Genomic DNA, 23,814 nt, shown 5'->3' with positions numbered 1-23,814 from the left:
AAGATGGGACATTCCTAGTCGGAGGCTCATCAGGGAGAGGAGGTGGAAGAAGTGACCTTGCAGTGAGTCCTTCACTTTTTGTAATTGCCACCAATTCAGTCTTTTTTTTTTTTTTTTAAACTGTTGTTGGTCTGAAACGTGATATGCATTGTGCTCATCTGCTAAAATTAGGGTGGAATTGAGCTTGCTTCCCTGTAGGCAGGAATAGAGTACTTACATGGTTTTTTCTTAAATAAATGAAAAAACGATGACTTCTGAATGTTCGTGAGGTTGGTGTAATGTTTGGGTATGACTGTGTTTGTTAAACACTGGTAATGTTTTTGTGACATTTCTTCTTCCAGTGCTGTGTTACTCCTATCCTGCTATTTACTATTTTGTCAGCTCTTTCCCGGAGGAGGTTTCTCTGGAGAGTATTTATCTTCCAATTAGCAAACTTTTCTTTGCAGCTCTGCCGATTAATTTATTTTGCCCAAGCAAAGAACAAGTTGAACATGCGGCATGGCAAATGTAGGAGTGAGGCAGCAAAGACACTTCGGAAGGCGTTGCAAGCATTTTTATCCCAGATATTTTCCTGGAGTCCGCACAAAAACCTTTGCCAAGTCTTTCCAAGGGCAGGTTGCTGGCTTGGCAGATCTGGTGATCCTGCACGTTGTGGCACGTGCTGTGGTGTTACCTCCTGCCCAGGAGCAGTGCAGAGCGATCGAGGGTTTTCCTGGATGTATTGCTTTCCCATTTCACTGATAGGGATATGAATTGCAGCATGGCCAAGGGTCAGCTTTAAAAAGATGTTGTGGTGTCCAGATAAATCGGAACGAAAACCCCAGTAAGTTCCTACACATCCGACGCAGCTGGGGATGAGGGCGTGGAGGTGTTTTGGACACCTTTTGCTGACCCAGCAGGGTCCGTCACGAGGACTTTGGCAAGAGTGGTGTGCTGGACAGAGCTGCTGCTTTGGGTTTCGTGCCCCTCTGATCTGCCCAGGCAGCCACAGCATTTCAGAGCCTGTATGAGGGCGTGGGGCAGGTGGTGCTGAGCTGGGGAGTGGTTCAGAGCAGCAGCCTGCTGGGCTGTGCTGGGGATGTGCTGGGCCTTCACTGGGCTGTGCTGGGGCTGCTGTCTTTGGCAGTGGCCAGTTCATTATTTTCACATCATTTTCACATTATTTTCACGTCATTTTCACATCTTCTGTCCCCACAGGACACAAAACGTGTCTCCCAACAAGACGGACCCTGCTGGCCGGGATGACACTGCAGGTTGTGCTGGCACAGAGGGCAAAAGCATAGTCACACCTGTCCTAGGTTCTGGTGTGATCACCAGCATTTGTCACCCCCTTTATTTCCACACAGAGATATTATAAATAGTGGCACTCCTTTTTCTAGTGCATTTTGCACTGTTCCTCGTCTCTGCTTCAAAGGCATTTTGAGTAAACAACCTTATTTTAACTAAGCAGATGGAAGCCTTTTTATAGCTGTCGAGGCTTCGGCAATGTATGCACACCTCTGTTCTGCAGTACGGTTTTCTGCTGCATTAAGGAAACGTCCAAGGCCACTTCAGCAGTGGGTTCGGCCCATCCCACCTCAGGGACGGCAGATTACCGAGGTCAGAATATTGCTGAATTAGTTTTACAGCCCTCCAGAGGCACCATCGACTGGCTTGTATTGACTTCTCTTGCTGCTCGTTAGGAGCTGTTGTCTGGAAGCTGAAATTACAGCAGAGCCATCTGTCTTCCTAGGGAATGGCACTGGGAAACACAGGAATCTGACGCGAGCCCGCCTTGCATGGTGCTTCTGTTGTGGGTGATGCTCACCTCACGCTGGAGCCTCAGCAAAGACACTCGGATGACTGCTGCTTTTGAAGGAATGTCCTCCCGTGGTGCGGGACGTTTGGTGCTGGTGGCACAGGAGGTGATGGTGTCCCTCTTTCACTGTGGGCAGCTGAAGGTCTCTGACCATCTCCTCTGATCCTACAGAACCACATTCTGGGCTCCATCTGAAGGATACTCTTGCTGAGTTATTACAAATATCTGGTGGGTTATTTAAATTTATCTCTGTCTGCAGAGCAGCAGCATGCTCACCTTGGGCAAACGTGTGTGTGCTTCAAAGGCTGCCTCAGCCGCATGAGCTTGGACCTGGCACCTATGAGCTGCCACCACGAGCATCTTCCCTGACATTGTTTTGGACCATCAGATAGCTCTTCACTGGGGGGTGACGCCAAATCCCCAGGCCCACCTGTCCTTGCAGCTCTACCACGAGTGGCTCGGGGGGGTCTCAGCACACCGTGGGCTGTGATAAATGTTGTTGAAACTCAAGGCTCTAGCTGGAGACCTTCGCAGGGCTTGGAATCCGCCGAGTGACTGTGAGAAGTTCAGGAGCATGAGGTACAGAGGCAGCCTTGCTGAGCCGTGTTTGGGTGGAGGGCTGGGTGTTGTGTTCTTGAAAGAAAGAGGCCAACGAGGTGGAGACAAGAGGCAGCAAAGCACCAGGCACAAATGCACAGGGAAGATGTCCCCGAGCAGGAGCCAGGAGCACCCTGAGGGGCTGCCGTGGTCTTGTGTCAGAAAGGGGTGCAGGATGGCAGGATTTGGGACATCCGGGGACAAGACGAGTGCCAACAAACACAGCTCTGAGTGCGCAGTGCCATGGGTCCTCCTCGGGGCTGCTTTTCTGAGAGGTTCGGGCAAAGCTCTCGAAGAACCACAGGTCCCGGTAAGTAACCTGCTCTGCAGCTGCTTTGAGAGCTAATTTGCAAAGCAAGTTCGTCATCCTCTGCACTCCTCCCAGGGGTGGTGCAGGGACCGGGTGGCAGCTGGGCACTGCTGGTTCTGGCGGCGCTGCTCTGGCAGGGCTGGCTTCCTTCAGAGCACGTTAATTAGGAGAAACATCATTAGGTGGTGTCCACCTCTACCCATCTCTCATCAGTTACATCCATAGGAGGTACAACTGACATTTGGGTCCACTGTTGAGGAGTTCCTTCAGTGATTTTGCTGCCTCAAGCCCTGCGTAGGAGCAGGCGTGCATCCCCGAGGTCTCCAGGTTCTGCATGAGCTGGAGGGAAGGAGCTGCGCCTTCTGGGGCCGGGTTTTCAGGTGCAAGTTAATGACCTGGGCAGCTCTTGTTTGAAGGGAAAAGACGAAGGGGTGACAAAGGGATGAATAAAACTTTGTTATTTTGTCATGTGGAGTAGCTTGAGGTAGTCTTGTTGTCTGGTTTCTTGCCCGTCACAGAAGCATTCATGAATTTCCAGCTTTGTCAGGAAAATATTACTTTTTTCACTGCTGATTACACTCCTGGTGTGAACTGCATAATTTCTTACTCAGAAGAAGATTATTGTAGCCATTTATTTTCTGGTTAAACTGGTGTAAATAAAACAATTACACCGAACTGATTGCATTTTCTCTTTAATGCACGAAGCACAGATGCAGAATACACAGTTCATTAAAAAAAATGTTCCCAAGCCCCAATCAAATTTATACTAGAAAATGATCAACAAAACCATATATTCCTTGCTATTTGTTTGGGGAGAAAAACACAGCAAGGCCATATGCTGTGTAGAAGCCCACATCGTTCTGGGAATTCACGCAAGCTAACGAGCTGCTGTTATGTGCTAAGAGACACGGGGCTGTCCCTTTATTCCCACCAAGGGCCTTTTGGTGTTCAAGCTAATTATTCCTGCTGATAAGGGGACAAGGGGAAGGCAAGCCCTAAATGATGGCGCAGATGCTGAAAGGGTTGTACTGCGTATTTTTTTTTTTGAAATATGGGAGCGAGAGGGGGTCTAGGTAAGAAACCTCTGTTGCTGGTTGCTTCTGGGCTTCAGGAGCAGAGAGTGCCTGATCCAGGGCTGCTGTGAGTGAGCAGAAACCTAACTCGTTTTGAGCACACGATTACATGTCTGCTTTGCCTCTTTGATGAAGGCTTACATGGCTCGGCTCTGCTTCTTTTGATGTTAATTTAATTCTCATCGGCCTTTTGTTGTAGCTCAGGGCAACAGACAGCAGTTCCTTGCAGGGTGATAAATAGCAAGCAGCCGCTCTCGCTCCTGCATGAAAGCTAAGTCGAACGGCTTCTTTGCAACTGTGTTGAGGCTGGAAATGCCACCCTCTGCTTCCTCGTGAGCCAGTTGTCCTGCGGTGGGCAGAAGTGAGGAATCCCTTGGTACACGTGGGAACACCCTCCAGTAAATCAGGACATGGAAGTGACTCTTCGTGACAGGTTTCTGGGTAGGTGAGAAGCTGGTGACATTTTCTCTGCCCGTTAATGATGTGAAATGAATGCCTTCTTATCATAAGTTTTGCCAAAGTGTTTAATGGTCTCAGGAAGCTGCAGCTTGTGGTGAGCTTTCCGGTGAGTAGAGCTGGTGCCTCCCTGGTGTTGAGGGGCTATACGTGATTAAATCACACGTGAAACATCTTCACTCTGGCTCACCTAGGGCTGATTAGTGCGAAATAATTTAAGTTGTAAAGCAGAGACACACCACATCTCATCTTTCCACTTGTGATGGGCATATCTGGTGGATATTTTGGGTTTTGCACCTGCTCAGCTAATGACATGGAAACGAATGGCCACGTACACTTTCCTCTCTATGCACATTCTCTCTGTCCCTGCTCTCTCCCTCCACCAATAATTTGGTAAAGGAAAGGAAAATGTTCAAACGTTTTTGCCATTAGGAGGTGCACCATTATTGTGCACCAGCTCTCACATTGCTCAAGAAGTTTTGCCCAATACACGTGAGACAATTAATGTTATTAGCGTTACATCAGAGTGTGTCTGGAGAAACCGAGGCTTTCGTGGGCTACACAGGTGGTGAAAGGACATATTTAAGTATTGCCCTGTGTCAGGGCCTCCTGACCTGCCTGAGGCCTGAGAGATCAGCTTTGGAAGAAAGGATTAGAGTAAGGAGCTTTCAATTTCCACTGCTTTGCTCATATAATGGCCTGGACCACTGCAGGAAGCTGTTCTACCACTTCCAAATGCCGTATTAAATGGAATGATTTTCATCAAATCTCTTTCATGCTGCTACAATTCAATGTACAAAACGCACAGAAGAGGCTGGTGGCCTCCATGGGACACGGAGTATCTTGTAGGGCATGGGAGCTGGAGGGGAAGCCCTTGAGGTAGGGGGCAGAGCACACCAGGCCATGGGGCAGCTGCTGGAGCTTGCTCTTAGTGTCCCACCCTGCCCTTCCCAAAGAGATCGTTCATTTTTATAATGGGGTAAAGTGCAAACTTTTCGCTTAAGTTGTAGCAGCAGCAAAGGCCTTACTCTGGATTGCCCAAAAGGGTGCAGAGGAAGGTTGTGTAGATGCATTAAGGAAGAGAAGAATAGCTTAATGTTTGCTTTGGCCAGTGAAGTTAGCAGTTAGTTGGGCTCTCCTCTGTCAGGCAATTAAAAAGATGGATTCAGGCATTTGATGTAGGCTTTGTGACTTACACAGAGCATACGCACAGGCTGTTTTATTTCCAGAGGGAGTAGGAATGAAGCAGAGGCTGGTTTTAGTGCTCCAGGTCCTGCTTTGGCTGCTGACACTTCTTCAGCAGGAGAGCTTCTTTGCTTGGTTTTCTCTCTGAGGTATATTCCCAGGTCTTCTCTCTTTTTTCTGCTTGACTTTCTGATACCCCCGAATTTCTCCTGTACTTCAGGCATTTCTCACCCGCCTGTGTGTGACCTGGGTTTTCCTGGGGGTCCCTTGTTTCTGTTACTGGGCCCCACGAGTTGACTGTGACTGCATCTGGCTTTTGGCAGGGACTAAGGCTTGCTCCCTTGCAGCCAGGTCTCAGCCTATACAGCCCTGCGGCACAGCTCTCTCTTAGAGCCGTATTTACCCCAAAGCAGCAGGGATTGCTCACTTGCGTGGGAGCTGAATTCGAGCTGCCCACCTGCCTACGCTGGCAAAAGTGTAGTTTTTCAGGCATATTGTCCTGTTGCTGTTTCAGTCCCTCCTCTCCCCCATGCACTCACACACTCGCTGGCACCCTGTGCCTCCATCCTTTCTCCCAAGACATCTGCTCACTGCACCCCAGCTCCTGGGGAGCATCCAGCCCTCTCCTTCCTCTCCCCAAAGCCTCCCTGCTGAGGAACTGTCAGCAGCCAAAGCAGGACCTGGAGCACTAAAACCACGCCTCTGCTTCGTTCCTACTCCCTCTGGAAAAAAGCAGCCTGTGTAGTAGCACGGGCTCTAGCACTGGTCCTAATCTGAAGGCATATAATTACACTGCATTTTACCAATTTTTCATCTTTGCCATATGATTTTATTTTTTTAACATGGTCGCTGTCTTTACTTCATCACTAAAGATGCGTTTTGCTGCTCTTTGTCTCTTAATTTTGCTGGGAAGCATTCTGTAGCATAACTCATTTTACATTTGTCCCAAAGCCACTGAATTTTCCTGTGTAGGAAAAGGGAAGATGAGGGAACACACCATGCACACGACTCACAGTCTTTCTATTCCGGTACCATCTCTCCTGGGCTGATACACCTCTGAGAAATGGAGGAAAACACGAAATAATCAGAAACAGAATAATCTGCTAACTGAGAATGAGACTTTCTAGGTTCTGTTGCTCGGCAGGTGACTTATGCCCTAAAGCTTGCAGCTTTATTGAGGTGCATGTGCAAAGAGCGGGAGAAAATTGTGCTGCCTTTGCCAGAGCTTCGATTTCCCAAACAGACCGAGCGAGCACAATGTGGCTGTGTCTGGCCAAGGAGACCCAGCAGCACCGAAAGGCATTATGATTACTGAATCAGTAAGCACTTCTTTGCCGCTAGCCCGCCGTGAAACTTCCGAAAAGCATTTAATGGACTTTTGAGATGGATTTCCATTGCTTTGTGACTGGTGTCTTTCTTTCCAAGGGTTTTGCTCTCTGCCTGCTCTCCTTTGTGTGTGCTGCCTTCCTCTAGGCAGAGCAACCTCATTTCTCCACACCTGATCTTTGTGCCTCACTGCTGCTCTGCAAACCTTTTTCTTTACAATGCCCTCTGTGTTTTTCATTCTATACCAATCTATGTCCTTTTTGAAATTCATACTTTCCTCATCGTTGGAGTAAATCCTGGTGAAGATAGGAACATCTGATGTGCTGGTTCAGCTTCATAACAGCTACGGAGTCATGAACAGTGTAAGTGATCAAAAATGAAAGGGGAAGAGAAGCAGTTGGCCTCATTTTTGCACTATCATCAAAAATGTATATTGCGTCTTTGACTCCGTGTTTTCCTTGGGAGTTGTGTAGAGAAATGTTGATGCTATGAATGGAACTACAGTGCTTTTGTGAAAGGCAGGAGTAAAAACAAACACAACATCAAACATTTTGGCTGGAAGGTTGGTGATTCACAGCCCTTACATTTTTTTAATCCTGAAGAAATATCAGTACAAGGCATGCTCGAAGTAGAAACCATCGTAATACAAAATAATGCAATTCCCTATGTCTTCAGAGATGGTCAATATGCTGTTCATTGCAGTTGCCATAGAGATGCAATATTATCTTCTTAGCTCAGTTATGTGCCCTGAATTCTAATACATTTAGAGGAATGGTGCAAGTTAGTAAAAGTCTTCACAGTTCCAAAAAAGCTTTTCTTGCTGATCCTTCAAATAGCATTTGAAAAGAAGAGTTGGTCTGATGCACAGATTCCTCCAGTTTGAGTAAAATGTGGGTACAGAATGACATTATGAATCCCATGCAACTGCGTTTAAATGGTCTGACACAGATTTCAACTTTGCTTCTGAAGGATGCTGTTGTGCAAAGTTGCACTGGCTTTGCTAAAACGGGTTGTGAGGGGAAAGGAGGAATGAGAGCAACGAAGAAACAAACCTATAGCATCCCAGCCCCAAAATGTTTGCACTTCCTTTCACATGATCTGGAACTGCATATGGCTAACAGCTTTCAAAAAGCCCATAAATAATCAGCTATCGATAAGTCTCAGCTACGCTGCCAGTTGTGCAGCTGCTCTCTGAAATGGGGATTTATTTAGTGGAAGAAAGGAAGGAGGTATGGATATTGCAGCCAAGTCGTAAAGGTGAACCCCATTGTTCAAAAAAAAAAAAAGCAAACAGGACAAAACAAATGCAAGCAGACCTCTTTCTCTCCAGGTTTGAGCAGGGCTCCTCTCACCAACCTGCCAAGCAGCGAGTGTTTTGCTCCTGGGAGGCACGTGCTGACCCCCCTCAAAGTCTGTGTGCAGACCTGCCCCCACAATGGACTAAAGCTTGTGTTTCACTATGCCACTTTCCATCTAGGTCGCTGTGCTGCTTTTATGCCCGCATGAGCCTTTCTCAGTGCGTGCAATGACAAATAGCAGGTGACAGAACATTGGCACAGTCCTGGCTGGAGGGGTGGAAGAGGTATTTCTCTTTTTGAAGGGGAAGAGCTTAATGCTCGGTGGAGGGTTTTCTCTGGCAGGTTTTTGGTGCAAGCGGCTGTGCAGGACCAGTGATGCTCGCTCGGGGTGGCAGGTCCCTCTGGGGCTGCATCGCCCTGGCCGGCCCCGCACACCACTGCTGGCACAGCTGCCTCCTGAGCGAAAGCCTCGGGCAGGAGGTGAAGGCGAGGAGCCCTGCTGGTACACATCACAGAGTCCCCGGGTGCCTGAGGCCGGCAGGGCCCTCTGGAGCCACCCGGTGCCACCCGTGCCCAAGCAGGGACACCCAGAGCAGGGTGCCCAGCACCACGTCCAGGCGGCTTCTGAAGGGCTCCAAGGAGGAGACCCCACAGCCTCTGGGCAGCCTGTGCCAGGGCTCCGTCACCCGCACAGCACAGAAGGGCTCCTGGTGCTCAGGGGGAGCCTCCTGGGGGCCAGTTTGTACCCAGGGCCTCCTGTCCTGGCACTGGGCACCACCGGACACAGGCTGGCTGCTGGATGCTGCCGCTCCCCACCGTGCAGAGCCAGGCTGTGCCCAGCTGTGCTGACGAAGAACCTGCGGCCCCTTCCACCCATGCCATGCCATGCCGTGCCAGACACCCCTGGTGCCACACATACCACGTGAAAATCAGGGTGTTTGCTCAGCACAGCAGCTCAGCGTGCTGCCCTCCAAGAGCCTGACCTGCTGTAATACCCACCAGCTCTGCCAGGAGGTAGGCATGGGCTGCACCAACTGTTTGGCTTTGTGCAGAAGTCTGCGTAGGCTCAGGGCAAGCCTCTCCTCCAGCCCACTGTGCCCCAGACCCCGGGGAAAGTAGAAATGTGTACCGAGGGGTTGGTGGAGCTTTCTCTGCTTTCACTGCTTGGTGCGAGGCAGGCGTGGTCGCGAGTGTTTCCTCCTGCCAGGGTGCCGTGGTGCAGGGCGCTGAGTGCTCTCGCTTCTTGTGAAACTGAGCTTAAGGTGCTCAGAGTACGGCAGGGTGGGGTTTTGATCTGAATAATTGATTTAATAGCTATTTGATAACTCTTTTCATAAATGGTGAGTGGCAGATCACTGGACCATACTGGCTCCTGTGCAAAGCCCGTTGCAAGACCCAGGCTGTTCCCTGCAGGCTGAGGACAGCCTGGCCAGAAAGAAGAGGAAAAAAGTGTATTTTATTCAAGGTCACACAAACATTTTGGGAGTTATATCTCCCTCTTCCATGCCCAAACCTTCTGCTCTCTTCCTTGAGTCAAACTTTCTTTCTAAAAGTCTGGCAGGCATGGTCCATGCCCCTATCTGAGCCCCAGAATATGTGTATCATGTACAGAAGATCTCTAGCCTGGTCCACGGTGAAAAGTCAGTGGAGAAGCTAGGTTTGGTTTTGATATCCACGTGCTCTTGTCCATAAGACCATTACTTCCCTGCATTAGAACTGCTGTCGTTTGTTTAAGTATTCATATAGCAACTTATAATTCTCTTCGTCTTTATTGCCAGGATCATAAATGGTTAAAAGATTGGGCTTAGTCTAGACTGTGAGTGCAGATATGATGCTGAGTTTCCTGTTTCTTTAAAAAGCTTCAATTTGTATCAGCTCATTTGACTTCCTTTGCAGATAATATCAGCCCACTACTTTTTACGTAGGGAGTGAAACATTGGCAGTGCCTGGACGCTGGTGTTGCTTCGTAATGGATTGCAGAATTTGTTTACATTTCCTCTCGTGAAACCATCTGCTAAGAGGAATCTTGACCTTTTTTTTTTTTTGGGGCAGTAATCTAGTTCCAAAGGATGGGGCTTAACAGCTCTGAAACCCCAAGGTGATGGTTGGCGTGTCTTTGCTGCAGGGAGTTAAATTCAGTCGTAGTCCAAAGGGTTATTAAAACTGAAAGCATTTTAGGTATGCAAACTCAGGCTTGCAAGACCCACATGACCCAGCAACGTATTTTTCTTCCTTGCAATGAGAATTTGCAGAAGAAGGGCGCTTCCCTCTCCTGGAGCCTGTGGGACGTCCAGCATCTCGTGGGCTTCTGAGGACCCTCGCTGCAGAGCAGGACGGTCGGTCCCCAGGGAAAGGCTTGGGGCCGGGGAGGAGCCCAGCGCCCCGCCGTGGGTGCTGGGAGCCCTGGCCAGGTTGGGATTTTGGGGTTTCCCTCCTGCCTGAGCGCAGCAGGGTGGCTGCAGCCTGCGATCATGCTGCAGGGATGGGTGGCAGAAGCCGAGGTCTGAGTGCTGGAGCTGACTTAGCAGCGTTCGCTCCGGTCCCCGGCGGCTGTCAGCAAAATCAGTCAGGCCTTGCGTCTGACCTAAATCTACGTGACTGCTGCAGAACTGGTACCCGCTTGGATCAAACGGGGACTTGCACTGCTGTGACTAGCAGGAAGGTCCCCGGTCAGCTGGAAGCACTTGGCACGTTAGGTGCTCGTGGGCAGGATCCGCACTGCCTTAATCCCGGCACGGCTGGGGCTTGGCACCTCGGCGATGGAGTGCGATCCGACCCCCTGTATCCCTCTGCAAACCCCTCCCCGTGCCTGAAGATGTCCGTGCTGACCCAGGAGAGCCCCCACTGGGGAGGTGGGCACCTCTCCCACCTAGGGGTTGTTGCTCTTCTTTGGGATGTTGGCTGCTGAGCCTCCTGGGGAAAGAGATGAAGTTAAATGCAGTGCGTTCAATGGGTAGAGCAGTGACCCAGGAAACCAAGAGCCTAGGGTTTATGTTCAGAAGCTTGAACAAGACCAAAAATCCTTGCCAGAAAGTAAGCAGGATAACATCTAATTTCATTCCTTCTCGTATATCCAACTTCACGTACACCACAAAACAAGAGTAACCTACCTCAGACCTAGGGCAAAACTGACAGCACGATGCCAGTAATCTCTGTGGCTGTGCAGAAACACACCTCGATGCTTGCCTGAGCCCCGACTTCACATCCCAAAGCAGAGAGCACCGCAGCTGGTACTGCTGCGTGATGCAGAAGCTGCCTGGCACTTGCCATTAAAGCCACTCAACTTCTGTTTCTTTTGACTTTGCCAGTTTTTAACAGCTTAGCCCAAAATTTGGCATACCAGCTGTCTGCCTCGGGCTGAGAAGGTCTGGAAAATTTCGGCAGAAGGACGTGTTCATTCACAGGGAAGGTAACAGGGGCGTCCAGGTGAGCTGTCCGTCTGAGCAGCCCCGGGAGGGTTTTCCCTGCGCAGCTCCCACGTCCTGTGCCCGAGAGGCAGCTCTCCATCACCCCGCTACATGCTGGGGAGCAGCATTCGCGTGGGGTGCCCTTCAAGGGAGGGAAAAAAAGGTGCAGACACTGGGAAAACTAGGATTTTGGAAAACTTCACTGTTGTGTCCAGCCAGAAAGAAAAGCAGGCAGATGCCGGCTGCCACCAAGGTGTGAACCTAAATGCCAACCACCAGAAAGTGGCAACGAGGTGGGTGGTATCAGGGAAGACCGTGGAGATGAAGCACTGAGAATCCTCATCTCCTTCACTGCATGGGAGCGCACGGCCCTGAGTGTGCTGCTGACTCCTTCCCCTGTATGGGAAGATGCAGGTAGGAAGGGGTTCCTGCTGGGAAGGATATATTTAGGGGGAAATAGGATTAGGTTATACTTATTAGAAATTATTAATTTTGTTTTGAGTTGCTTATGCTTCTTTAACTAGTTTCTCCTCCCGTAGAATAACTCCCTGGCACAGATGAAATTCCAGACCAGTTCTGAAAGAAAGAAGCTCCTAAAATCCTTGACTTCAATTTAATAGCAGCGCTGATCACCAGAACTGAAATCCCTTTCAAATGCAATTTAGCTTCTGTGTATTGGTGGTGCCATTCCTGGGCTTGGCTGAGTGTCACACAGCTCTGACTCTGGAATTGAAGTGATCGTAGCAACCTTTTCTTTTAATTACTTTCTAAATTGTTTCACTTTTGTGTCTCAGGGCACTGTTCTCAGCCCAGCAGAGCTATTAGCAGTGCCTGCCCAGGGCTGGAGGAGGTTTCGATCACCACCACATTTTCCGAGTGACAAAAAGGGTTCAGGAGGTGCAAAGTAGAGCCCAGAAATAAACCCAGCGCCTGCCCCTGCTTCCCCAGGGCTTTCTCCTATCCTTCTGCTCTTCCTCACTGTGAGCAGGAGTCGCCCCCAGCTCTGGGAAGGGCCACAGCTGAGCTGTGGCTGCACCCGAGCGTGGGCTGGCAAACAGGCTTGTGCACCCCAGGATCAGGCACAGGCAGCCGTGCCCCAGAGCACTGGCTATGAGGCTGGTTGAGGTCTCCAGGTCTTAAAAAGGTGTAGGAGACAAGTCCTGCTGGGATTTTTGCACCCTGGCACTTACATTTGCAGGGTGACCAAGGAACAAGGTGGGGAGAGGGACCATTTGCTTATTCACAGCACAAAGAGCGTGTAACCCACAGTGTGGTGCTCAAGAGGGGCAGATGATCTTTTATTTTGTGTTGCTCTTTCAGCTGCTTGCAGTGATTACCTTCCACTTCCATCTTACAGACTGATCACTCCTCTATGAGGAGAAACTGAAAGCATATAATTGGAGAACTGGTTGCTGGCTGGGTGAAGCCATTATATCTGTCATCTCAGAGCAAAAGATTCAGCTTTAAAAACTAAACCTGAAATACTTGGGGAGAGATGCTACTCTCAAAAATACACATACTTTTAACAATCATTTTTTTTATAAAAATAAATTGAAAATAATTGTGGGCAGAATTTAGATAATCAGTGGTCTGTCTGATTTGTGCGTGACAGTGAGAATTTGCAGCTGGAGGAATTAAATCCTGCAGACCAAAAATGACACATAAAAAAACCGACTCCGAAGGAAGGATGTATGTAAGGAGGCCAGGCAAAGGCTGGGATGAAAATCAGATTTCCTGTTAGATGATATCTTTAGGTCTATCTTTTTAAGGAGAGAAGAGACTAATGAGTGCAATAGCAACTGGTAACTGGCTTCTGGCCATTTTAAAGTATCATTGAGCTCTGAAGCACTGAAATGAGATTTATTACATCTGCCAGAGTGATGTACAAGAGAGCCTCCGTGGAGGCTCTACGTGTCTGTGGCCTTAGAATATTTCTTTAGTTACACGGTCATCAAACTGTTAATAAAGACAAAATGCTACCCACTCAAAAGCTAACACTTTAAACTAGTTTAGCTGTTGCTGAGATATTTATTTGAAAACATGCAACATCAGTTAGGCATTGTTTTGTTTTGGGCAATTTAGCCTGCACAGCAGCCTTGATCCAGCAGGAAGAAGGGTGTCAGAAGCTGATTTTGCAAGAGCTGTGTCTTGAAAGAAACAAATGAGATGAAGCAGTAGTATCCTTTTTAAGCAGAAATTGTAAATAGAGTAGAGGTTAGTGTGATCAAGTACTGGATGCTGCTCTAAAAATAAGATATTTGGGCTAAAGATGTGTCTCATAAGAGCTTTGGAATACATTAAGAGAGTGATGTTGTTGGTTCCAGACTTGCCAAATACTTTTCAGACGAATGCTGAAATCCTCAAGGGCCCTGTTGAACTCTCGTGCTTTCAAACCATTCAGTGTGTGGCAGAGTTGAAGGTGCAGAGTGTGGGGATGGAGGTGGTGTCTTGGATCTGATGAGAGTCAGATCTCTGGCTTCCTTTCACCTAAAAATAGCCTGGCTGTGACCCCCCCAGCATCGCCACATTGCTGCCCTGCAGCAGCTCTCTCGGGGGAAGATGCTTGGTAGGACAGTGGGAGGGGGACATCTGGCTAGAGTAGGGTAGAGTAGGGTAGAGCAGAGTAGAGTAGAGTAGAGTAGAGTAGAGTAGAATAGAATAGAACAGAACAGAACAGAACAGAACAGAACAGAACAGAACAGAACAGAATAGAATAGAATAGAATAGAATAGAATAGAATAGAATAGAATAGAATAGAATAGAATAGAATAGAATAGAATAGAATAGAATAGAATAGAATAGAATAGAATAGAATAGAATAGAATAGTAGTCCCTTCAGTTGGAAGAGACCTACAAAGTTCATCGAGTCCAACCACCTGACCACTTTAGGTCTAGCCCAAAGTTAAAGCACATTATTGAGGGCATTATCTGAATGCCTGCTGAACACTGAACTACTCTAAGTAGACTTAGAGAGAGGAAATCCATTAATTAATTAAATTTAATTAATTAAATTAAATGCATTAATTTTCCTCCAGTGCTGCTGCAGAAGAATACTTCCTTGTGTCAGCTTCACTCCAAGCACTGAAAAGAGAGAACTTTGTTGTTGTTCCTTGGGTGGCAGCTGCTAATACAGGTAGAAAAACTGGAGAAACCTCTATTGCATTGACCAACATGGTGCAGGTGAATTATGTCAGCTATCTTTTTTTGGGGTGTATGCAGTTAGTTGAAGGGAACAGTACAAATGCGTTGCTCTTTTCTCTGTTCATCCCTCAGATTTTTCCTTCAACCTTTGGGTAACTTAAGATGCCACTAATAATTTTTTTCTCTAGTCCGGTGTGTCCTTTTTACTTTTGCCAGTATTTCCAAGAAGACGGGTAAATAAATAAGCAGGTAAATTTACTCCATGTATCTCTGCAATGCAGTTCAGCCCTGATGCATATCTGATGGTTGTGTATGTATGTGTGAAAGGTCTCCTGGGCCCTCTAATAAATAGGGGGCTAGCACTGCCTGCCAGTCACATCCAGACAGTTTCCCTTGGAACCGGGCTATTTTCCCACTGAGGTGTTTGTATTGCTGCTCATCACTGTGGTTTGGTGAGTGCTCGTTTCCTATAAAATTTATTTTCATATCAACTTTGATTGCTTATGACACAATGCTTGGAACAGGTAACCAAATTTTTAATGATTTTTTTCTTCCTGACATACTTGGGTTTCCCCGGCTTATTAATACATTCAATGCAGTTGATGTCACGGAATCATCTTTGCTTTATTTTCCTTTCAATAAAGGCCAAACACATCTTCTTCAAGCACTACCTAAACGAGAAACAACTCACCTCAAGCTGTAAGCATCACAAATTTTGATTAAATAGACCCAGAGTTCTACAACAAAAGAATTAAGCCAAGGTGCCTGCTGGGACAGGTCCCATTTCTTGGTGTGCAAACCCTGCTGAGGGTTTGGTGTGCTTGCACCCTGCTTGCACCATGCCTCTTGGGAGTGTTGCTTCACCAGCTTGCCATGCTTGGAGGAGTACGCGAGTCCTGACGGGAGAGATGTGAGCCCTGTCGCTTCTGTTTGGCTTGCTGCAGTAGCAGAGGGCTGCAGCAGTTGTCCCCGGGCCGAGGTGATTGACTAGAAGTGATTTTTCACCAGGTGACATTTGCAATAATTACATGGCGCTTTGCTCGCTCCAGAGGAAATAATCAGCGTGACCTTCAAAAGGCTCTGCGGAAAGCGGGTCTTGTAAAAACAATTATTTGAACCTCCTGCCACGGCTGCTCCTGGTGCAGATAGGAAATTAGGAAAGTGTACTGTGTGGAAGGCAGCTGCCATAGGTGAGCAGAGAGCCAGGAGTGAGGATCAGGACACTCGAGGGAAATCAGATTTCCTTCTGAAATCCTGCAAGTTCTCCGCTTCTGCTTCTCTCTGCCGGGCTGCAGGCAGAGGAGAGACTGAGATGAAGTGCTGGGGCTGGGCTAGCAGAGCTCCTGCACAGCTGGGATGAGTCCATGGCTGGACCCTTCTGGAAAAAAGACTTCAGAGTGCCACCTCACCTGGGATTTTGCATGTGAGACAGGTAGCTGTGTCCTGGCCACAATCATACCCCACAGAGCTCCCGGCACATCTCCTCTCCCTGTGCTCCTGGTGGCCCCAGCTAAAATCTGAGCCTGAGCTGCCTGCCTGGGTGCTGGCTGATCCTGTGGTTAGGTTGCCTCCATTTTTTCAGGAGGGGAATGGCTGCATAACTGCCCTGCGAAGAAGGATTGGGTGTTTAAGGCCACTGAGATGGTGGAGGGCCTGGAGCACCCCTCCTGTGAGGAGAGGCTGAGAGAGCTGGGACTGCTCAGCCTGGAGAAGAGGAGGCCCAGGGGATCTCATCACTGTCTGTAAATCCCTGAGGGGAGGGTGCAGGGAGGACGGAGCCAGGCTGTGCTCAGTGGTGCCCAGTGCCAGGACAGGAGGCCTTGGGCACAAACTGGCCCCCAGGAGGCTCCCCCTGAGCACCAGGAGCACTTCTGTGCTGTGCGGGTGACGGAGCCCTGGCACAGGCTGCCCAGAGGCTGTGGGGTCTCCTCCTTGGAGCCCTTCAGAAGCCGCCTGGACGTGGTGCTGGGCACCCTGCTCTGGGTGTCCCTGCTTGGGCACGGCTGGCACCGGGTGGCTCCAGAGGGCCCTGCAAGCCTCAGGCACCGTCACTCTGTGACTCTGTAAGGTGACTGAATCTTGTTAGTTCATCCTGGCCACTCAGGCCCCCATGAGAGGTACCTCCACGGCAGTCGTGCCGCTCCTGTCACATCTGTACCGCTCGCGTATGGATGCAGACGTCAGTCTGAGAGAGCTGCGGTTGAAGGGAGCTGCTTCAAACCAGCAAAGCCACAGCATGCAAAAGCCCGGGTTTTGATTTGCTGCACTCAGGCCTTTTCTAAATAAACTCCGTCCAAAAATAACAACCACTGGTTTACTGATTTTTTGAACAGAATAGCGAAACCAGCTAGTAACAGTTTCCCAATAACAATATTGTTTCTGATATCCCCGCACCCACTTCTTGCTGTTAAGCGAACTGCATCCAGACTGGAATATTTAAAAATAGATTTATTTTTATTTTCAGTGAAATTATACTTATTCTCTTTTAATTAAAAAAAAAAAGTGAACAAACTTTAAATAAACAATACATAAATAATCATTCTCAAGCTGAGAGAAAGCTGAGACAATGACTCATTTTGGTTGATCCTGAAGAGGAAACCAGAAGTCTTGTCTCCCCATCCTCTCTTCCAGCCAGCAAAGCGTGCTGTCTCATTAGAGGAATATAATTAGCTGTTAGCTTAATTGGGGGTTGCTAGACACGCCGCGTGGACATGGTGACAGTGCAGCCGGGTGCCGGCCCCCGGGCTGTGCCGGAGCCCGCAGCAGGGGCAGTGGGATTGCAGGCACGTTTCTGGCTCTGCCTTCCCACAGCGCTGGGACAAAGCCCTGCGCAGCGCTGGAGGTCCCTGCTCGCTGTGTTTGCTTGCAGCTGCTCTGTGCAGAAGCTGGGTTCCCTCCGGCGGGAGCCCAGGGGCTGAGTGGGGACGTGTGCTCTCAGCCAGAGGAGCCCCAGCTTTCCCCCTCGGGACCGTGCAGGCTTCCTGCCCTGCAGGCTGTGGGGACACCCCACTGACCAGCAGGGCTGCTTCCACCTGCCTCGCAGGTAGTGCAAACCCAGCGGGGCGTCCCCCTGACGGACAGCGTCCCGTTATCGTGATTATTGCACGTCCTTCTCCGAGGAGCCTTGTAAGGCAATGGGTAAGGTCTGCAAGCCTGCCAATTCTTGGAGTCAGGCTCCCCGTACCTTCTGAAGCGGAGCCCAAACATCTGCTGAGCAAGTGTGGATTGGTCAGAGAGCTCCTGGTGACTCAGAAGAGGAAGCTGAGGCATGGGCCGTCTATTTTTAGCTGTCAGTAAATGTACCGAAGTGCTGCACCGCTGAGCCGAGGGAAGGGCGAGCGAACCCTGCGTGCCCTATTTAGGGAATAAATGTGAGATACTTGCACCCATTTCTAATCCTGAATTATAGGTAGTGCTGGGGAGAGGGGTGCCCGGGAGGAGGAGTCCCTGGGCATGGCTCTGCGTGGCTCAGGACAGGCTGCTCTGCTGCAGAAAAGAAAGCAGCACGCCTGCAGGAAAACACGAGGGACGTGGGCAGCAGCCTCTGAGCGGGTTACACCTACCTGGCCGTGCTCAGCCCGCCTGGAAAAGGGTGAAAATAAGAGAACTCCAGGGCACTGCCAGGATTTTCTTTTATAATGAACAGTAAGAAAGAAAATGATATAACAATTTCTGTATTTATGCATATAATAAATATATAGTAAACACATATAATATATATACACACTATACATCGGTATGAAGAAGGTTCTGTTCACCTCCTATGAGAATCCAAGAAGATATTCAGGGAGAGTGAAAGTTTCTAGGTTCATTATAGATACATGCTACTTAACCAGCAGAGAATTAGCCTGCAGAGTGTTGCCACCAGACACTACAACCATCAAGAATATATTAGGGTTGCAAGAAGGATTAGCCATTAGTATGTATGAAAGGATACACCCAGAGATGCTAGTGAATTTTAACAAATCCCATTTCTGCCTGATTTTTTTTTCTGTTATTGTTGACAGTAACACCAGTTTTGATTGAAAAGGAGAAGAAAAAAGACACTTTCTTTTCTACATGACCATGCCTGTGCTGCACGGGCTCGGTTCCTTCCTTTGTCTTTTTTCAAGACTGTCACACATCAGATGGGTGAGAAACCTTTCAACCTTCAAACAGTCTTGGCAGTGCAGTGGTTTCATGGGGCAAGACGGCATGAAAGCGTGAGCTGACCACTACGTGAAATGCTCCTGAGTGCAGGGAGGGCAGCAAACGGGTCTCAGCAGGACACCCGTGTGTGTGTCCTGGCTGGTGGGCTCTTCCTGTGGCAGCAGATCTCCAGACAGGAGCAGAGCAGAAACTGGGTGAGGTGCTAGGGATCTGGTCGGATTGCTGCTGGCGCAGCATGTGTTCTCTAAAAAGAGACCAAGAAAGCTTATTCCACCTCCATCTGTCATCGGCGGTGGGGTGGGCTTCTCCGCCACAGGCACTGCTGTTCCTTAAAAGCTTCCAAATGCCGCTCCATGGAGATTTTGTGGAGTTTTATTTGCCTGCAGTGGTTGTGGTCGCAGAGCAGCGTGATGGACTCGGTGGTAGGAGGCAGAGCATCTGTGCTTCAGAAGAGCAACTGCTTCAGAAATGAGAGATGATTCAATGCACCTAAAAAATTATGGTGGAGAGGAGAAAGGACAAGTGACCCCCAGCATGGAAAAGGAAGATTATAAACAGACTATCAGGTTTTCCTCATCGTTCTCTACACATTAGCAGTGAGTAAAGGAGATGTAGGAGGATCTGTGCTCTGAATGCTCTAGATTTCATTTTTAATCAAAAAAATGGATTTTCTCTTTGCCACTGCTCTGCGCTGGAGCTCGAGGGGGTGGTCAGTTCCTGGAGATGGCTGGTTTGAATCAGCTCCCTCCAAACCCGTGCTGTGGGTCTGCAGGCCTGGGGCTGCACCTCAGAGGTGCAGGCACTGGCAGCTGGAGACGTCATGGCAAATCTCTCCTTTGTTCCCTCTCCTCCCAGCATCACCCGCGTGGATGGAAGAGCCGGGCTCATTCGTCTGTTCTGGCAGAGGAAGGCACAGGAGCTACACAGAAATAGCATTTTCCCTGTGTTTTCCTGTAGCAAGCCGGCACTTATTCTATTATTGGTGCAAATGTTGTTGAGAAACTGAAGACTAAATGTTTAAAAGAAAGCTCTGCATGGGCAGCATTGGAACTAAGTGAGTTTGGTGGCTGAATCACCCGACAGTAATCGCTTTAACCTGATGGGCTACGACCACAACTGTATCTTGAAGAATGCCATGTAATAAAAAATTGATATTAAAGTTCTTAAGTTTCCCCTGCAGAAACTCTATCTGGGATTGCCTTTCCTTGAGGTGGCTTTTTAATTGCCAGGTGTTCCTCATGGAGAGCCACAGCTCCTGCTCTCTGTGCCTCCAAAGCGCCAACCCAAATTGTAGTCCCACGTGCATGTCTGGGGCATTTGGGCCTCTGAGCATGAATGTTTAATATTGAAACGTGGTGTTTGGTTGTTTTTAGCATTTTCCTTGTAACAGTCTTTGCTATGGAGAAGGGATCGGCTGTCTGACTGCTGACATTTTAGATGATGTGTCTCTTTCTTAGTGCTCTGCTGCACAGCGGTTGCTTGTGGATCAGTACTGTAATATTGCCACTTCTGCTCCATCTTCATAAATTCATTTCCTTTTATATCTCTGAAGTACAGTATTATGTTTCATTATTTTTCTACTTGTACATGGGAAAACATTTTTTAAAGTGCCACAGCATCATTTGTACCTTTATTTTATTGTATTATTTTTTTTCTTCTTTCATTGTAGAAGGTATTCACTCCTATTTGTCCAATCACTTCTACTTTAAAATGTTTTGCCTTGTTTTCATGATACCATCATACCTTGGCTGACCTGCCTCAGCTAGTCTGGTTTAATCAGTGAGAAAGTACACGGTGTGTTTGCTTTTCCCTGAAAACCATTTTCTGCTCTGTAACAAATCTGAAGCCCTATAAAAATGCACTGACAGCCTGCACAAGTGCAGCTGGGGCTAAGGGGAGCGGGGTGGCAGCGAGCACTGCACGGCCTGCAGCTGCCTCTGCTCCCGGTCCATCAAGGCTGTGGATGTTTTGGAGCTGGGGCTCTCGCTTCATGAGTAATCCACTGAGCAGCCCCTCGGGAAGAAGCTGGCACTTGCCCTGTAGATGGGATGGTGCCCATTTTGTGAGCCTCTCTGCTAAAGGCACGAGGATTTCCTTCTGAAGGACAGCTTAAAATAGAAGCCATGGGCTCCTCTGGCAATGGGCTACGGAAGAGCAGCCTTTAGCAGCTTTGTTTTTACCTGTTTGGGGCTGAATTTTCTTTAGTAACCTCACCCCAGCTCAGATATTAGAGCTGTGGTGAGCAGACAGGTCAGTGCCTTCAGTGCTTCCCTCCACGATGTTGACGAAGAGGCGCTTCAGCCCCTGCACACCTTCCCCTTCAATGAGAGAGGCCTGCAGCTCTCCCGGGCACCCTGCAGCAGCCATGGGCATGGCTACAATCCCACAACTTTTCCTTACTGACCTGGCTGGGAACAAAGCCTTCCCCATCTCCCTGACAGCCCTGTCTTCCCTGGGGCCTGGATCCACGGAGCTCCGGCCCAGGCTGCCCAGCTCCCACACCCCTGCAGGCAGATGCGGTGGGCCTGCAGAGACGTAAGCAAAGCAAGCACAGGGTTGAGCACGGTATAAATACAGGAATATATGCTTGGGCAGTGGGTCAGCTGAGAAAGCCTGGGCTGCCTTTACCTGCTCCTTGCTGAAGGACAGGATCCATCCCAAGGTGTCGCAACGGCTGGTGTCCCATCCGCCCTGCTGCCTCCCACCTGCGCTGTATTTCACATTGCAAAGTATTAATTATTGCTGCAACAAACATTCCTGACCTCTTGCTCTGGCAGCAGCCAAAGCAAAAGACAGTTGGGCATGCACGCTGACTAAGTGGCAGCTGCAATTAACGTACCTCCGCATAATTACAGCGCGGCACCTGGCCGTGTCTGTGAGGCTTGAGCAGAAGCCAGGCCGTGTGGGAGGAGGGTTTCCCCAGAGGCCCTGGTGAGCGCAGGGCTGGGCGGTGGATGGATTACAGCTGTGTGTGCGTGTTTAAAAATAACCCTCTAACTTTGCAGAGGAATGTATTTGTTATGGAGCCACTGAAAGGCCGGGGTAAGAGACCCGGGAGCGAGCAGCCGCTGGGAGCGAGCCAGGAGACGGCTCCTGGGCACGATGCTCCCCGGGAAGGCGGACTTGGGCTGCCAAGCAAGGAACCTGCTCCTGTTTGTTTGCTCTCTGTGTTCGGGGGAAACAAGACTTTGTGTATGGTTTGTGGGATAAACAAACACCATTGCACCGAGGAAATGCTTCTCTCATCACCAGTTGTGTTGTAGTGGAAACAACCTGGCAAGACCCCACATGTTGGCTAATCCTCGGGCCAGATGGAGGTAACAATATGTTTAAAATGTTAATTAACTAGTTCACTGCACGTCTGATTTACTGCTCTTAAATAAGTTGCTAAGAAGGCTCATTTAACAAATGCGTTTACCAGTGCATCCTGGTTTACTGCTTGAACCCACAAAAGCTCAGCCTTAACAGCTAAGTTGTTAGCCTGGGTGTAACAGCAGGGATAATCACTAGCACATGTGAAGGACAGAGCCAAAAGCTGCAAAAGGACAAGGAGCATGGCAGAGAGCTGAAATAAGGGACACACACACCGGTATTCCTGCAAGAAAAACACAGGACTCCGAGGTTTCCTCCTTATAAATACAGTTGTAAAAATTAACTCTGGTTGATAGTGGTGCATCAGGACAAAAGGACCTCCTATGAGTGTAGGATTCGTGCACATATTCAGGTGAGCGTTTTCCCAAACAGTGTCCCTACAATACAGCCCCAGCACACACTGGGGTGGGAGGGAAGCAGGCGGGCAGAAAACCTGTGTAGCTTCAGTGGAAGGGATTGCTTGTCCCCAAGGAGTGGGAGAGGAGGGAGGGTGACGAGAGACAAAAAATGGGGCTGGCGCTGGTGTGCAGAGGAGCTGAGGGGGAGAACATGTGGGGACAAGGCCTGGTGGAGCACCATGGGGCTGCAGGGCTGTCCCATCTCATGCTTCGTGCCTGTTGGTGTAGACTCGGTGGTTTAGGAGAAGAGATACATCAGCTGTGTGTGCAGTGGAAGGTAGCTTAGGCCTGCCAAGAGTGAGAGCTCACTGAGGGCTGATTCAGATCTGTGGTGAATCCCTGAAGCCACACCAGTGTGTGGGAAACACCTGTGTGGGCCTGGGAGGCATTTATTGAAGGAGGAGAGGCAACAAAACTGACCTCTCATGTCGAGGTCGAGTTTGCAGGGATGGCCACGAGGAAAGTGACTTTACCCCGCAAAGAGCAGGCACTTTGCGGGGTGTCTGCGAGGGTGTGCTCTGTGACATGGGCCTGCAGAGGATGGCCTCATCCTCTGTCCAGGTGCTTGCTGTGGTTTTGTCTGCAGAGTGCATCTTCTCAGGGCATGGCAGAATCAGGCTCCCTCGGGGACGTGTACAGTGCTGTGTTGACTCGGTCCTAGATGCAGGCGAGGTGTCGGGACGTCCGAAGGCTTCGTGTTTGCCCTCTGGGCAACTCTGCCAGTGGAAAAATTCCTCCTGGTGCATCTTACGCCCCAGAAGCTGCCTCAGAAAGCCGTGGCAGCAAAACATCCGTGCTGTAAACTGAACGTCCCTCCAGTGGCACCAGCCTGGAGTTTTTATTTAGTCTTGGATCTCAGGCAGCAGATTTGCCTGCTGCGATGAGACACATGGAAGACAGGCTATCTCATAGCTAGAAGAAAATGGTGTTCTTCAAACAGCTTGCAGAGTTGCTCTGAGGAGGAGCCACTCTGCGAGGCAGAAGGAACAAAATCGGGTTATATTTTTCCAAAGTGGAGATGATTTTTAAGTCTTGTATGGTCAAACAGTGCAGAGATGTGGCTGCTGCTTCTCAGGTTGAGCCTCGGCTCTGATTTCCTGCAATAAATGCACTCCTGGAGGTCTGAGTGCTTCTGTCTCGGTGATGCCATCTCTGAGGCTATAAATCAGCACTTTCATCGGGACAACATCGGCTTTGTTTTGAGGAGAGCCTCTGGGTATTCTCAGAGCTATACAAATATTGCAGAATCATTATTTTCTTCTTAAAGAAAGCCACTTTTAAACATTTGCAGGATCACAACGAGT

At 49.1% G+C, this 23,814-nt stretch overlaps 2 long non-coding RNA genes across 4 annotated transcripts in view; one reads left to right on the top strand and one right to left on the bottom strand.

Annotated features, from left to right (window-relative positions):
* The window catches only part of LOC308191138, a 45,036-nt gene extending 26,629 nt beyond the window's left edge, over positions 1-18,407 (top strand). For all 3 annotated transcript variants that reach the window (XR_013947740.1, XR_013947741.1, XR_013947742.1), the window contains one exon: positions 1,198-18,407. This is a non-coding gene — a long non-coding RNA (uncharacterized lncRNA). The remainder of the gene's footprint in view (positions 1-1,197) is intronic.
* A 150-nt stretch (positions 18,408-18,557) lies between these two features.
* LOC308191139 lies at positions 18,558-21,718 on the bottom strand. The gene is made up of 3 exons (XR_013947743.1): positions 21,580-21,718; positions 21,369-21,450; positions 18,558-21,265 (listed from the first exon to the last, which is right to left on the bottom strand). It is a non-coding gene; the product is annotated as an uncharacterized lncRNA (long non-coding RNA).
* Positions 21,719-23,814: the final 2,096 nt, after the last annotated feature.

Source organism: Anser brachyrhynchus (assembly GCF_964034855.1).
Source record: "Anser brachyrhynchus genome assembly, chromosome: 2".
NCBI lineage: Eukaryota > Metazoa > Chordata > Aves > Anseriformes > Anatidae > Anser > Anser brachyrhynchus.
Note: the sequence above shows the minus strand (reverse complement) of the source record. Positions and strands in the feature narration are given on the sequence as shown.